Source organism: Plectropomus leopardus, chromosome 3 (genome assembly GCF_026936395.1).
Source record: "Plectropomus leopardus strain MGB_pleo_1.0 chromosome 3, ASM2693639v1, whole genome shotgun sequence".
Classification (NCBI taxonomy): domain Eukaryota; kingdom Metazoa; phylum Chordata; class Actinopteri; order Perciformes; family Serranidae; genus Plectropomus; species Plectropomus leopardus.
In genome coordinates, this window is record NC_142178.1 from 28,842,934 (window position 1) to 28,858,018 (window position 15,085).

The following is a 15,085-nucleotide window of genomic DNA, read 5'->3' on the forward strand; positions in this document are numbered from 1 at the left end:
TGTTTTTGGCCGCTTTTGCAACTCTCTATGCTATGGCGTGTCTTGGCACGCTATTTAAGGTGGTTTCCAACTGTTTTCAGCTGTTTTTGGGATGGGTCAAATTTTGACACTTTTGCCTTACTATAGCCTTGGATTTTGATTCATTTTTTGACATGCTAAGCAATGGTGTTGTTTGGCCATTTTGCAACTTTCTATGCTATGGCGTGTTTTAGCACGCTACTTAAGGTGGTTTCCAACTGTTTTCAGCTGTTTTTGGGAGGGGTCAAATTTTGACATTTTTGCCTTACTATAGCCTTGGATTTTGATTCACTTTTTTTGACATGCTAAGCAATGGTGTTTTTTGGCCATTTTTGCAACTTTCTATGCTATGGCGTGTTTTAGCACACCATTTTATGTTGTTTTCAACTGTTTTCAGCTGTTTTTGGGATGGGTCAAATTTTGACATTTTTGCCTTACTATAGCCTTGGATTTTGGGTCATTTTTTCGACATCCGAAAGAATGGTGTTTTTGGCTGCTTTTGCAACTTTCTATGCTATGGCGTGTCTTGGCACGCTATTTAAGATGGTTTTCAGCTGTTTTCAGCTGTTTTTGGGACGGGTCAAATTTTGACACTTTTGCCTTACTATAGCCTTGGATTTTGGGTCATTTTTTTGACATCCTAAAGAATGGTGTTTTTGGCCGTTTTTGCAACTTTCTATGCTATGGCGTGTTTTAGCACGCTATTTAAGGTGGTTTCCAACTGTTTTCAGCTGTTTTTGGGAGGGGTCAAATTTTGACATTTTTGCCTTACTATAGCCTTGGATTTTGGGTCATTTTTTCGACATCTGAAAGAATGGTGTTTTTTGGCCGTTTTTGCAACTTTCTATGCTATGGCGTGGTTTACCACGCTACTTAAGGTGGTTTCCAACTGTTTTCAGCTGTTTTTGGGAGGGGTCAAATTTTGACATTTTTGCCTTACTATAGCCTTGGATTTTGATTCATTTTTTTGACATGCTAAGCAATGGTGTTGTTTGGCCATTTTTGCAACTTTCTATGCTATGGCATGTTTAAGCACGCTACTTAAGGTGGTTTCCAACTGTTTTCAGCTGTTTTTGGGAGGGGTCAAATTTTGACATTTTTGCCTTACTATAGCCTTGGATTTTGGGTCATTTTTTCGACATCCTAAAGAATGGTGTTTTTGGCCGTTTTTGCAACTTTCTATGCTATGGCGTGTTTTAGCACGCTATTTAAGGTGGTTTCCAACTGTTTTCAGCTGTTTTTGGGATGGGTCAAATTTTGACATTTTTGCCTTACTATAGCCTTGGATTTTGGGTCATTTTTTCGACATCCTAAAGAATGGTGTTTTTGGCCGTTTTTGCAACTTTCTATGCTATGGCGTGTTTTAGCACGCTATTTAAGGTGGTTTCCGACTGTTTTCAGCTGTTTTTGGGAGGGGTCAAATTTTGACATTTTTGCCTTACTATAGCCTTGGATTTTGTTTCATTTTTTGACATGCTAAGCAATGGTGTTTTTTGGCCGTTTTTGCAACTTTCTATGCTATGGCGTGGTTTAGCACGCTACTTAAGGTGGTTTCCAACTGTTTTCAGCTGTTTTTGGGAGGGGTCAAATTTTGACATTTTTGCCTTACTATAGCCTTGGATTTTGATTCATTTTTTTTGACATGCTAAGCAATGGTGTTTTTTGGCCATTTTTGCAACTTTCTATGCTATGGCGTGTTTTAGCACACCATTTTATGTTGTTTTCAACTGTTTTCAGCTGTTTTTGGGATGGGTCAAATTTTGACATTTTTGCCTTACTATAGCCTTGGATTTTGGGTCATTTTTTCGACATCCGAAAGAATGGTGTTTTTGGCTGCTTTTGCAACTTTCTATGCTATGGCGTGTCTTGGCACGCTATTTAAGATGGTTTTCAGCTGTTTTCAGCTGTTTTTGGGACGGGTCAAATTTTGACACTTTTGCCTTACTATAGCCTTGGATTTTGGGTCATTTTTTTGACATCCGAAAGAATGGTGTTTTTGGCCGTTTTTGCAACTTTCTATGCTATGGCGTGGTTTAGCACGCTATTTAAGGTGGTTTCCAACTGTTTTCAGCTGTTTTTGGGAGGGGTCAAATTTTGACATTTTTGCCTTACTATAGCCTTGGATTTTGGGTCATTTTTTCGACATCCTAAAGAATGGTGTTTTTGGCCGTTTTTGCAACTTTCTATGCTATGGCGTGTTTTAGCACGCTATTTAAGGTGGTTTCCGACTGTTTTCAGCTGTTTTTGGGAGGGGTCAAATTTTGACATTTTTGCCTTACTATAGCCTTGGATTTTGATTCATTTTTTTTGACATGCTAAGCAATGGTGTTTTTTGGCCGTTTTTGCAACTTTCTATGCTATGGCGTGGTTTAGCACGCTACTTAAGGTGGTTTCCAACTGTTTTCAGCTGTTTTTGGGAGGGGTCAAATTTTGACATTTTTGCCTTACTATAGCCTTGGATTTTGATTCATTTTTTTTGACATGCTAAGCAATGGTGTTTTTTGGCCGTTTTTGCAACTTTCTATGCTATGGCGTGGTTTAGCACGCTACTTAAGGTGGTTTCCAACTGTTTTCAGCTGTTTTTGGGAGGGGTCAAATTTTGACATTTTTGCCTTACTATAGCCTTGGATTTTGATTCATTTTTTTTGACATGCTAAGCAATGGTGTTTTTTGGCCATTTTTGCAACTTTCTATGCTATGGCGTGTTTTAGCACACCATTTTATGTTGTTTTCAACTGTTTTCAGCTGTTTTTGGGATGGGTCAAATTTTGACATTTTTGCCTTACTATAGCCTTGGATTTTGGGTCATTTTTTCGACATCCGAAAGAATGGTGTTTTTGGCTGCTTTTGCAACTTTCTATGCTATGGCGTGTCTTGGCACGCTATTTAAGATGGTTTTCAGCTGTTTTCAGCTGTTTTTGGGACGGGTCAAATTTTGACACTTTTGCCTTACTATAGCCTTGGATTTTGGGTCATTTTTTTGACATCCTAAAGAATGGTGTTTTTGGCCGTTTTTGCAACTTTCAATGCTATGGCGTGTTTATACGCTATTTAAGGTGGTTTCCAACTGTTTTCAGCTGTTTTTGGGAGGGGTCAAATTTTGACATTTTTGCCTTACTATAGCCTTGGATTTTGGGTCATTTTTTCGACATCCTAAAGAATGGTGTTTTTGGCCGTTTTTGCAACTTTCTATGCTATGGCGTGTTTTAGCACGCTATTTAAGGTGGTTTCCAACTGTTTTCAGCTGTTTTTGGGAGGGGTCAAATTTTGACATTTTTGCCTTACTATAGCCTTGGATTTTGGGTCATTTTTTCGACATCCTAAAGAATGGTGTTTTTGGCCGTTTTTGCAACTTTCTATGCTATGGCGTGTTTTAGCACGCTATTTAAGGTGGTTTCCGACTGTTTTCAGCTGTTTTTGGGAGGGGTCAAATTTTGACATTTTTGCCTTACTATAGCCTTGGATTTTGATTCATTTTTTTTGACATGCTAAGCAATGGTGTTTTTGGCCGTTTTGCAACTTTTCTATGCTATGGCGTGGTTTAGCACGCTACTTAAGGTGGTTTCCAACTGTTTTCAGCTGTTTTTGGGAGGGGTCAAATTTTGACATTTTTGCCTTACTATAGCCTTGGATTTTGATTCATTTTTTGACATGCTAAAGAATGGTGTTTTGGCCGTTTTGCAACTTTCTATGCTATGGCGTGGTTTAGCACGCTACTTAAAGGTGGTTTCCAACTGTTTTCAGCTGTTTTTGGATGGGTCAAATTTTGACATTTTTGCCTTACTATAGCCTTGGATTTTGATTCATTTTTTGACATGCTAAGCAATGGTGTTTTTGGCCATTTTTGCAACTTTCTATGCTATGGCTTGCTTTAGCACACCATTTTATGTTGTTTCCAACTGTTTTCAGCTGTTTTGGGATGGGTCAAATTTTGACATTTTTGCCTTACTATAGCCTTGGATTTTGGGTCATTTTTTCGACATCCGAAAGAATGGTGTTTTTGGCTGCTTTTGCAACTTTCTATGCTATGGCGTGTTTTAGCACGCTATTTAAGATGGTTTTCAGCTGTTTTCAGCTGTTTTTGGGAGGGGTCAAATTTTGACACTTTTGCCTTACTATAGCCTTGGATTTTGGGTCATTTTTTTGACATCCTAAAGAATGGTGTTTTTGGCCGTTTTTGCAACTTTCAATGCTATGGCGTGTTTTAGCACGCTATTTAAGGTGGTTTCCAACTGTTTTCAGCTGTTTTTGGGAGGGGTCAAATTTTGACATTTTGCCTTACTATAGCCTTGGATTTTGGGTCATTTTTTGACATCCTAAAGAATGGTGTTTTTGGCCGTTTTGCAACTTTCTATGCTATGGCGTGTTTTAGCACGCTATTTAAGGTGGTTTCCAACTGTTTTCAGCTGTTTTTGGGAGGTCAAATTTTGACATTTTGCCTTACTATAGCCTTGGATTTTGGTTCATTTTTTCGACATCCTAAAGAATGGTGTTTTTGGCCGTTTTGCAACTTTCTATGCTATGGCGTGTTTTATGCACGCTATGTAAGGTGGTTTCCAACTGTTTTCAGCTGTTTTTGGGAGGGGTCAAATTTTGACATTTTTGCCTTACTATAGCCTTGGATTTTGATTCATTTTTTTTGACATGCTAAGCAATGGTGTTTTTTGGCCATTTTTGCAACTTTCTATGCTATGGCGTGTTTTAGCACACCATTTTATGTTGTTTTCAACTGTTTTCAGCTGTTTTTGGGATGGGTCAAATGTTGACATTTTTGCCTTACTATATCCTGGGATTTTGGGTCATTTTTGACATCCTAAAGAATGGTGTTTTTGGCTGCTTTTGCAACTTTCTATGCTATGGCGTGTCTTGGCACGCTTATTTAAGATGGTTTTCAACTGTTTTCAGCTGTTTTTGGGATGGGTCAAATTTTGACACTTTTGCCTTACTATAGCCTTGGATTTTGGGTCATTTTTTGACATCCTAAAGAATGGTGTTTTTGGCCGCTTTTGCAACTTTCTATGCTATGGCGTGTTTTAGCACGCTATTTAAGATGGTTTTCAACTGTTTTCAGCTGTTTTTGGGAGGGTCAAATTTTGACATTTTGCCTTACTATAGCCTTGGATTTTGGGTCATTTTTTCGACATCCTAAAGAATGGTGTTTTTGGCCGTTTTGCAACTTTCTATGCTATGGCGTGTTTTTAGCACGCTATTTAAGGTGGTTTCAACTGTTTTCAGCTGTTTTTAGGATGGGTCAAATTTTGACATTTTGCCTTACTATAGCCTTGGATTTTGGGTCATTTTTTGACATCCTAAAGAATGGTGTTTTTGGCCATTTTGCAACTTTCTATGCTATGGCGTGTTTTAGCACACCATTTTATGTTGTTTTCAACTGTTTTCAGCTGTTTTTGGGATGGGTCAAATTTTGACATTTTTGCCTTACTATAGCCTTGGATTTTGGGTCATTTTTTGACATCCTAAAGAATGGTGTTTTTGGCCGTTTTTGCAACTTTCTATGCTATGGCGTGTTTTAGCACGCTATTTAAGGTGGTTTCCGACTGTTTTCAGCTGTTTTTGGGAGGGGTCAAATTTTGACATTTTTGCCTTACTATAGCCTTGGATTTTGATTCATTTTTTTTGACATGCTAAGCAATGGTGTTTTTTGGCCATTTTTGCAACTTTCTATGCTATGGCGTGTTTTAGCACACCATTTTATGTTGTTTTCAACTGTTTTCAGCTGTTTTTGGGAGGGGTCAAATTTTGACATTTTGCCTTTACTATAGCCTTTGGATTTTGGGTCATTTTTTGACATCCGAAGAATGGTGTTTTTGGCTGCTTTTGCAACTTTCTATGCTATGGCGTGTCTTGGCACGCTATTTAAGATGGTTTTCAGCTGTTTTCAGCTGTTTTTGGGACGGGTCAAATTTTGACACTTTTGCCTTACTATAGCCTTGGATTTTGGGTCATTTTTTTGACATCCTAAAGAATGGTGTTTTTGGCCGTTTTTGCAACTTTCAATGCTATGGCGTGTTTTAGCACGCTATTTAAGGTGGTTTCCAACTGTTTTCAGCTGTTTTTGGGAGGGTCAAATTTTGACATTTTTGCCTTACTATAGCTTTGGATTTTGGGTCATTTTTTCGACATCCTAAAGAATGGTGTTTTTGGCCGTTTTTGCAACTTTCTATGCTATGGCGTGTTTTAGCACACCATTTTATGTTGTTTTCAACTGTTTTCAGCTGTTTTTGGGATGGGTCAAATTTTGACATTTTTGCCTTACTATAGCCTTGGATTTTGATTCTTTTTTTTTGACATGCTAAGCAATGGTGTTTTTTGGCCATTTTGCAACTTTCTATGCTATGGCATGTTTTAGCACGCTATTTAAGGTGGTTTCAACTGTTTTCAGCTGTTTTTGGGATGGGTCAAATTTTGACATTTTTGCCTTACTATAGCCTTGGATTTTGATTCATTTTTTTTGACATGCTAAGCAATGGTGTTTTTTGGCCATTTTTGCAACTTTCTATGCTATGGCGTGTTTTAGCACACCATTTTATGTTGTTTTCAACTGTTTTCAGCTGTTTTTGGGATGGGTCAAATTTTGACATTTTTGCCTTACTATAGCCTTGGATTTTGGGTCATTTTTTTTCGACATCCGAAGAATGGTGTTTTTGGCTGCTTTTGCAACTTTCTATGCTATGGCGTGTCTTGGCACGCTATTTAAGATGGTTTTCAGCTGTTTTCAGCTGTTTTTGGGAGGTCAAATTTTGACACTTTTGCCTTACTATAGCCTTGGATTTTGGGTCATTTTTTTGACATCCGAAAGAATGGTGTTTTTGGCCGTTTTTGCAACTTTCAATGCTATGGCGTGTTTTAGCACGCTATTTAAGGTGGTTTCCAACTGTTTTCAGCTGTTTTTGGGAGGGGTCAAATTTTGACATTTTTGCCTTACTATAGCCTTGGATTTTGGGTCATTTTTTTCGACATCCTAAAGAATGGTGTTTTTGGCCGTTTTGCAACTTTCTATGCTATGGCGTGTTTTAGCACGCTATTTAAGGTGGTTTCCAACTGTTTTCAGCTGTTTTTGGGAGGGGTCAAATTTTGACATTTTTGCCTTACTATAGCCTTGGATTTTGGGTCATTTTTTCGACATGCTACATTTTGGTGTTTTTGGCCACTTTTGCAACTTTCTATGCTATGGCGTGTCTTGGCACGCTATTGAAGATGGTTTTCAGCTGTTTTCAGCTGTTTTTGGGAGGGTCAAATTTTGACATTTTTGCCTTACTATAGCCTTGGATTTTGATTCATTTTTTGACATGCTAAGCAATGGTGTTTTTGGCCATTTTGCAACTTTCTATGCTATGGCGTGTTTAGCACACCATTTTATGTTGTTTTCAACTGTTTTCAGCTGTTTTTGGGAGGGGTCAAATTTTGACATTTTTGCCTTACTATAGCCTTGGATTTTGGGTCATTTTTTCGACATCCGAAAGAATGGTGTTTTTGGCTGCTTTTGCAACTTTCTATGCTATGGCGTGTCTTGGCACGCTATTTAAGATGGTTTTCAGCTGTTTTCAGCTGTTTTTGGAGGGGTCAAATTTTGACACTTTTGCCTTACTATAGCCTTGGATTTTGGGTCATTTTTTGACATCCTAAAGAATGGTGTTTTGGCCGTTTTGCAACTTTCTATGCTATGGTGTGTTTTAGCACGCTATTTAAGGTGGTTTTCAACTGTTTTCAGCTGTTTTTGGGAGGGGTCAAATTTTGACATTTTTGCCTTACTATAGCCTTGGATTTTGGGTCATTTTTTCGACATCCTAAAGAATGGTGTTTTTGGCCGTTTTTGCAACTTTCTATGCTATGGCGTGTTTTAGCACGCTATTTAAGGTGGTTTCCAACTGTTTTCAGCTGTTTTTGGGAGGTGTCAAATTTTGACATTTTTGCCTTACTATAGCCTTGGATTTTGGGTCATTTTTTGACATCCTAAAGAATGGTGTTTTTGGCCGTTTTGCAACTTTCTATGCTATGGCGTGTTTTAGCACACTATTTTATGTTGTTTTCAACTGTTTTCAGCTGTTTTTGGGATGGGTCAAATTTTGACATTTTTGCCTTACTATAGCCTTGGATTTTGGGTCATTTTTTTTGACATCCTAAAGAATGGTGTTTTTGGCCGTTTTTGCAACTTTCTATGCTATGGCGTGTTTAGCACGCTATTTAAGGTGGTTTCCGACTGTTTTCAGCTGTTTTTGGAGGGTCAAATTTTGACATTTTTGCCTTACTATAGCCTTGGATTTTGATTCATTTTTTTTTGACATGCTAAGCAATGGTGTTTTTTGGCCATTTTGCAACTTTCTATGCTATGGCGTGTTTAGCACACCATTTTATGTTGTTTTCAACTGTTTTCAGCTGTTTTTGGGATGGGTCAAATTTTGACATTTTTGCCTTACTATAGCCTTGGATTTTGGGTCATTTTTTCGACATCCGAAAGAATGGTGTTTTTGGCTGCTTTTGCAACTTTCTATGCTATGGCGTGTCTTGGCACGCTATTTAAGATGGTTTTCAGCTGTTTTCAGCTGTTTTTGGGACGGGTCAAATTTTGACACTTTTGTCTTACTATAGCCTTGGATTTTGGGTCATTTTTGACATCCTAAAGAATGGTGTTTTTGGCCGTTTTGCAACTTTCAATGCTATGGCGTGTTTTAGCACGCTATTTAAGGTGGTTTCCAACTGTTTTCAGCTGTTTTTGGAGGGGTCAAATTTTGACATTTTGCCTTACTATAGCCTTGGATTTTGGGTCATTTTTCGACATCCTAAAGAATGGTGTTTTTGGCCGTTTTGCAACTTTCTATGCTATGGCGTGTTTTAGCACACCATTTTATGTTGTTTTCAACTGTTTTCAGCTGTTTTTGGATGGGTCAAATTTTGACATTTTGCCTTACTATAGCCTTGGATTTTGATTCATTTTTTGACATGCTAAGCAATGGTGTTGTTTGGCCATTTTTGCAACTTTCTATGCTATGGCATGTTTTAGCACGCTACTTAAGGTGGTTTCCAACTGTTTTCAGCTGTTTTTGGGATGGGTCAAATTTTGACATTTTTGCCTTACTATAGCCTTGGATTTTGATTCATTTTTTTGACATGCTAAGCAATGGTGTTTTTGGCCATTTTGCAACTTTCTATGCTATGGCGTGTTTTAGCACACCATTTTATGTTGTTTTCAACTGTTTTCAGCTGTTTTTGGGATGGGTCAAATTTTGACATTTTTGCCTTACTATAGCCTTGGATTTTGGGTCATTTTTTCGACATCCGAAAGAATGGTGTTTTTGGCTGCTTTTGCAACTTTCTATGCTATGGCGTGTCTTGGCACGCTATTTAAGATGGTTTTCAACTGTTTTCAGCTGTTTTTGGGACTGGTCAAATTTTGACACTTTTGCCTTTACTATAGCCTTGGATTTTGGGTCATTTTTTGACATCCGAAGAATGGTGTTTTTGGCCGTTTTGCAACTTTCAATGCTATGGCGTGTTTTTAGCACGCTATTTAAGGTGGTTTCCAACTGTTTTCAGCTGTTTTTGGGAGGGGTCAAATTTTGACATTTTTGCCTTACTATAGCCTTGGATTTTGGGTCATTTTTTCGACATCCTAAAGAATGGTGTTTTTGGCCGTTTTTGCAACTTTCTATGCTATGGCGTGTTTTAGCACGCTATTTAAGGTGGTTTCCAACTGTTTTCAGCTGTTTTTGGGAGGGGTCAAATTTTGACATTTTTGCCTTACTATAGCCTTGGATTTTGGGTCATTTTTTCGACATGCTACATTTTGGTGTTTTTGGCCGCTTTTGCAACTTTCTATGCTATGGCGTGTCTTGGCACGCTATTGAAGATGGTTTTCAGCTGTTTTCAGCTGTTTTTGGGAGGGGTCAAATTTTGACATTTTTGCCTTACTATAGCCTTGGATTTTGATTCATTTTTTTTGACATGCTAAGCAATGGTGTTTTTTGGCCATTTTTGCAACTTTCTATGCTATGGCGTGTTTTAGCACACCATTTTATGTTGTTTTCAACTGTTTTCAGCTGTTTTTGGATGGGTCAAATTTTGACATTTTGCCTTACTATAGCCTTGGATTTTGGGTCATTTTTTTGACATCCGAAAGAATGGTGTTTTTGGCTGCTTTTGCAACTTTCTATGCTATGGCGTGTCTTGGCACGCTATTTAAGATGGTTTTCAGCTGTTTTCAGCTGTTTTTGGGACGGGTCAAATTTTGACACTTTTGCCTTACTATAGCCTTGGATTTTGATTCATTTTTTTTGACATCCTAAAGAATGGTGTTTTTGGCCGTTTTTGCAACTTTCTATGCTATGGCGTGTTTTAGCACGCTATTTAAGGTGGTTTTCAACTGTTTTCAGCTGTTTTTGGGAGGGGTCAAATTTTGACATTTTTGCCTTACTATAGCCTTGGATTTTGGGTCATTTTTTCGACATCCTAAAGAATGGTGTTTTTGGCCGTTTTTGCAACTTTCTATGCTATGGCGTGTTTTAGCACGCTATTTAAGGTGGTTTTCGACTGTTTTCAGCTGTTTTTGGGATGGGTCAAATTTTGACATTTTTGCCTTACTATAGCCTTGGATTTTGGGTCATTTTTTTGACATCCTAAAGAATGGTGTTTTTGGCCGTTTTTGCAACTTTCTATGCTATGGCGTGTTTTAGCACACCATTTTATGTTGTTTTCAACTGTTTTCAGCTGTTTTTGGATGGGTCAAATTTTGACATTTTTGCCTTACTATAGCCTTGGATTTTGGGTCATTTTTTCGACATCCGAAAGAATGGTGTTTTTGGCCGTTTTTGCAACTTTCTATGCTATGGCGTGTTTTAGCACGCTATTTAAGGTGGTTTCCGACTGTTTTCAGCTGTTTTTGGGAGGGGTCAAATTTTGACATTTTTGCCTTACTATAGCCTTGGATTTTGATTCATTTTTTTTGACATGCTAAGCAATGGTGTTTTTTGGCCATTTTTGCAACTTTCTATGCTATGGCGTGTTTTAGCACACCATTTTATGTTGTTTTCAACTGTTTTCAGCTGTTTTTGGGATGGGTCAAATTTTGACATTTTTGCCTTACTATAGCCTTGGATTTTGGGTCATTTTTTCGACATCCGAAAAGAATGGTGTTTTTGGCTGCTTTTGCAACTTTCTATGCTATGGCGTGTCTTTGGCACGCTTATTTAAGATGGTTTTCAGCTGTTTTCAGCTGTTTTGGGATGGGTCAAATTTTGACACTTTTGCCTTACTATAGCCTTGATTTTGGGTCATTTTTTGACATCCGAAGAATGGTGTTTTTGGCCGTTTTTGCAACTTTCAATGCTATGGCGTGTTTTAGCACGCTATTTAAGGTGGTTTCCAACTGTTTTCAGCTGTTTTTGGGAGGGGTCAAATTTTGACATTTTTGCCTTACTATAGCCTTGGATTTTGGGTCATTTTTTCGACATCCTAAAGAATGGTGTTTTTGGCCGTTTTTGCAACTTTCTATGCTATGGCGTGTTTTAGCACACCATTTTATGTTGTTTTCAACTGTTTTCAGCTGTTTTTGGGATGGGTCAAATTTTGACATTTTTGCCTTACTATAGCCTTGGATTTTGATTCTTTTTTTTTGACATGCTAAGCAATGGTGTTTTTTGGCCATTTTTGCAACTTTCTATGCTATGGCATGTTTTAGCACGCTACTTAAGGTGGTTTCCAACTGTTTTCAGCTGTTTTTGGGATGGGTCAAATTTTGACATTTTTGCCTTACTATAGCCTTGGATTTTGATTCATTTTTTTGACATGCTAAGCAATGGTGTTTTTGGCCATTTTTGCAACTTTCTATGCTATGGCGTGTTTTAGCACACCATTTTATGTTGTTTTCAACTGTTTTCAGCTGTTTTTGGGATGGGTCAAATTTTGACATTTTTGCCTTACTATAGCCTTGGATTTTGGGTCATTTTTTCGACATCCGAAAGAATGGTGTTTTTGGCTGCTTTTGCAACTTTCTATGCTATGGCGTGTCTTGGCACGCTATTTAAGATGGTTTTCAGCTGTTTTCAGCTGTTTTTGGGACGGGTCAAATTTTGACACTTTTGCCTTACTATAGCCTTGGATTTTGGGTCATTTTTTTGACATCCGAAAGAATGGTGTTTTTGGCCGTTTTTGCAACTTTCAATGCTATGGCGTGTTTTAGCACGCTATTTAAGGTGGTTTCCAACTGTTTTCAGCTGTTTTTGGGAGGGGTCAAATTTTGACATTTTTGCCTTACTATAGCCTTGGATTTTGGGTCATTTTTTCGACATCCTAAAGAATGGTGTTTTTGGCCGTTTTTGCAACTTTCTATGCTATGGCGTGTTTTAGCACGCTATTTAAGGTGGTTTTCAACTGTTTTCAGCTGTTTTTGGAGGGTCAAATTTTGACATTTTTGCCTTACTATAGCCTTGGATTTTGGGTCATTTTCGACATGCTACATTTTGGTGTTTTTGGCCACTTTTGCAACTTTCTATGCTATGGCGTGTCTTGGCACGCTATTGAAGATGGTTTTCAGCTGTTTTCAGCTGTTTTTGGGAGGGGTCAAATTTTGACATTTTTGCCTTACTATAGCCTTGGATTTTGATTCATTTTTTGACATGCTAAGCAATGGTGTTTTTTGGCCATTTTTGCAACTTTCTATGCTATGGCGTGTTTTAGCACACCATTTTATGTTGTTTTCAACTGTTTTCAGCTGTTTTTGGGATGGGTCAAATTTTGACATTTTTGCCTTACTATAGCCTTGGATTTTGGGTCATTTTTTCGACATCCGAAAGAATGGTGTTTTTGGCTGCTTTTGCAACTTTCTATGCTATGGCGTGTCTTGGCACGCTATTTAAGATGGTTTTCAGCTGTTTTCAGCTGTTTTTGGGACGGGTCAAATTTTGACACTTTTGCCTTACTATAGCCTTGGATTTTGGGTCATTTTTTTGACATCCTAAAGAATGGTGTTTTTGGCCGTTTTTGCAACTTTCTATGCTATGGCGTGTTTTAGCACGCTATTTAAGGTGGTTTTCAACTGTTTTCAGCTGTTTTTGGGAGGGGTCAAATTTTGACATTTTTGCCTTACTATAGCCTTGGATTTTGGGTCATTTTTTCGACATCCTAAAGAATGGTGTTTTTGGCCGTTTTTGCAACTTTCTATGCTATGGCGTGTTTTAGCACGCTATTTAAGGTGGTTTCCGACTGTTTTCAGCTGTTTTTGGGATGGGTCAAATTTTGACATTTTTGCCTTACTATAGCCTTGGATTTTGGGTCATTTTTTTGACATCCTAAAGAATGGTGTTTTTGGCCGTTTTTGCAACTTTCTATGCTATGGCGTGTTTTAGCACACCATTTTATGTTGTTTTCAACTGTTTTCAGCTGTTTTTGGGATGGGTCAAATTTTGACATTTTTGCCTTACTATAGCCTTGGATTTTGGGTCATTTTTTCGACATCCGAAAGAATGGTGTTTTTGGCCGTTTTTGCAACTTTCTATGCTATGGCGTGTTTTATACGCTATTTAAGGTGGTTTCCAACTGTTTTCAGCTGTTTTTGGGAGGGGTCAAATTTTGACATTTTTGCCTTACTATAGCCTTGGATTTTGATTCATTTTTTTTGACATGCTAAGCAATGGTGTTTTTTGGCCATTTTTGCAACTTTCTATGCTATGGCGTGTTTTAGCACACCATTTTATGTTGTTTTCAACTGTTTTCAGCTGTTTTTGGGATGGGTCAAATTTTGACATTTTTGCCTTACTATAGCCTTGGATTTTGGGTCATTTTTTCGACATCCGAAAGAATGGTGTTTTTGGCTGCTTTTGCAACTTTCTATGCTATGGCGTGTCTTGGCACGCTATTTAAGATGGTTTTCAGCTGTTTTCAGCTGTTTTTGGGACGGGTCAAATTTTGACACTTTTGCCTTACTATAGCCTTGGATTTTGGGTCATTTTTTCGACATCCTAAAGAATGGTGTTTTTGGCCGTTTTTGCAACTTTCAATGCTATGGCGTGTTTTAGCACGCTATTTAAGGTGGTTTCCAACTGTTTTCAGCTGTTTTTGGGAGGGGTCAAATTTTGACATTTTTGCCTTACTATAGCCTTGGATTTTGGGTCATTTTTTCGACATCCTAAAGAATGGTGTTTTTGGCCGTTTTTGCAACTTTCTATGCTATGGCGTGTTTTAGCACACCATTTTATGTTGTTTTCAACTGTTTTCAGCTGTTTTGGGATGGGTCAAATTTTGACATTTTGCCTTACTATAGCCTTGGATTTTGATTCATTTTTTGACATGCTAAGCAATGGTGTTTTTGGCCATTTTGCAACTTTCTATGCTATGGCGTGTTTTAGCACACCATTTTATGTTGTTTTCAACTGTTTTCAGCTGTTTTTGGGATGGGTCAAATTTTGACATTTTTGCCTTACTATAGCCTTGGATTTTGATTCTTTTTTTTTGACATGCTAAGCAATGGTGTTTTTTGGCCATTTTTGCAACTTTCTATGCTATGGCATGTTTTTAGCACGCCATTTAAGGTGGTTTCAACTGTTTTCTGGTGTTTTTGGGAGGGGTCAAATTTTGACATTTTTGCCTTACTATAGCCTTGGATTTTGATTCATTTTTTTTGACATGCTAAGCAATGGTGTTTTTTGGCCATTTTTGCAACTTTCTATGCTATGGCGTGTTTTAGCACACCATTTTATGTTGTTTTCAACTGTTTTCAGCTGTTTTTGGGATGGGTCAAATTTTGACATTTTTGCCTTACTATAGCCTTGGATTTTGGGTCATTTTTTCGACATCCGAAAGAATGGTGTTTTTGGCTGCTTTTGCAACTTTCTATGCTATGGCGTGTCTTGGCACGCTTATTTAAGATGGTTTTCAGCTGTTTTCAGCTGTTTTGGGACGGGTCAAATTTTGACACTTTTGCCTTACTATAGCCTTGGATTTTGGGTCATTTTTTGACATCCTAAAGAATGGTGTTTTTGGCCGCTTTTGCAACTTTCAATGCTATGGCGTGTTTTAGCACGCTATTTAAGGTGGTTTCAACTGTTTTCAGCTGTTT

General features: G+C 37.9%; 1 protein-coding gene across 1 annotated transcript in view; it reads right to left on the bottom strand.

Moving 5' to 3' along the window:
• The window catches only part of sorcs3a (sortilin related VPS10 domain containing receptor 3a), a 319,849-nt gene that overhangs the window by 66,852 nt on the left and 237,912 nt on the right, over nucleotides 1–15,085 (bottom strand). The window lies entirely within an intron of this gene.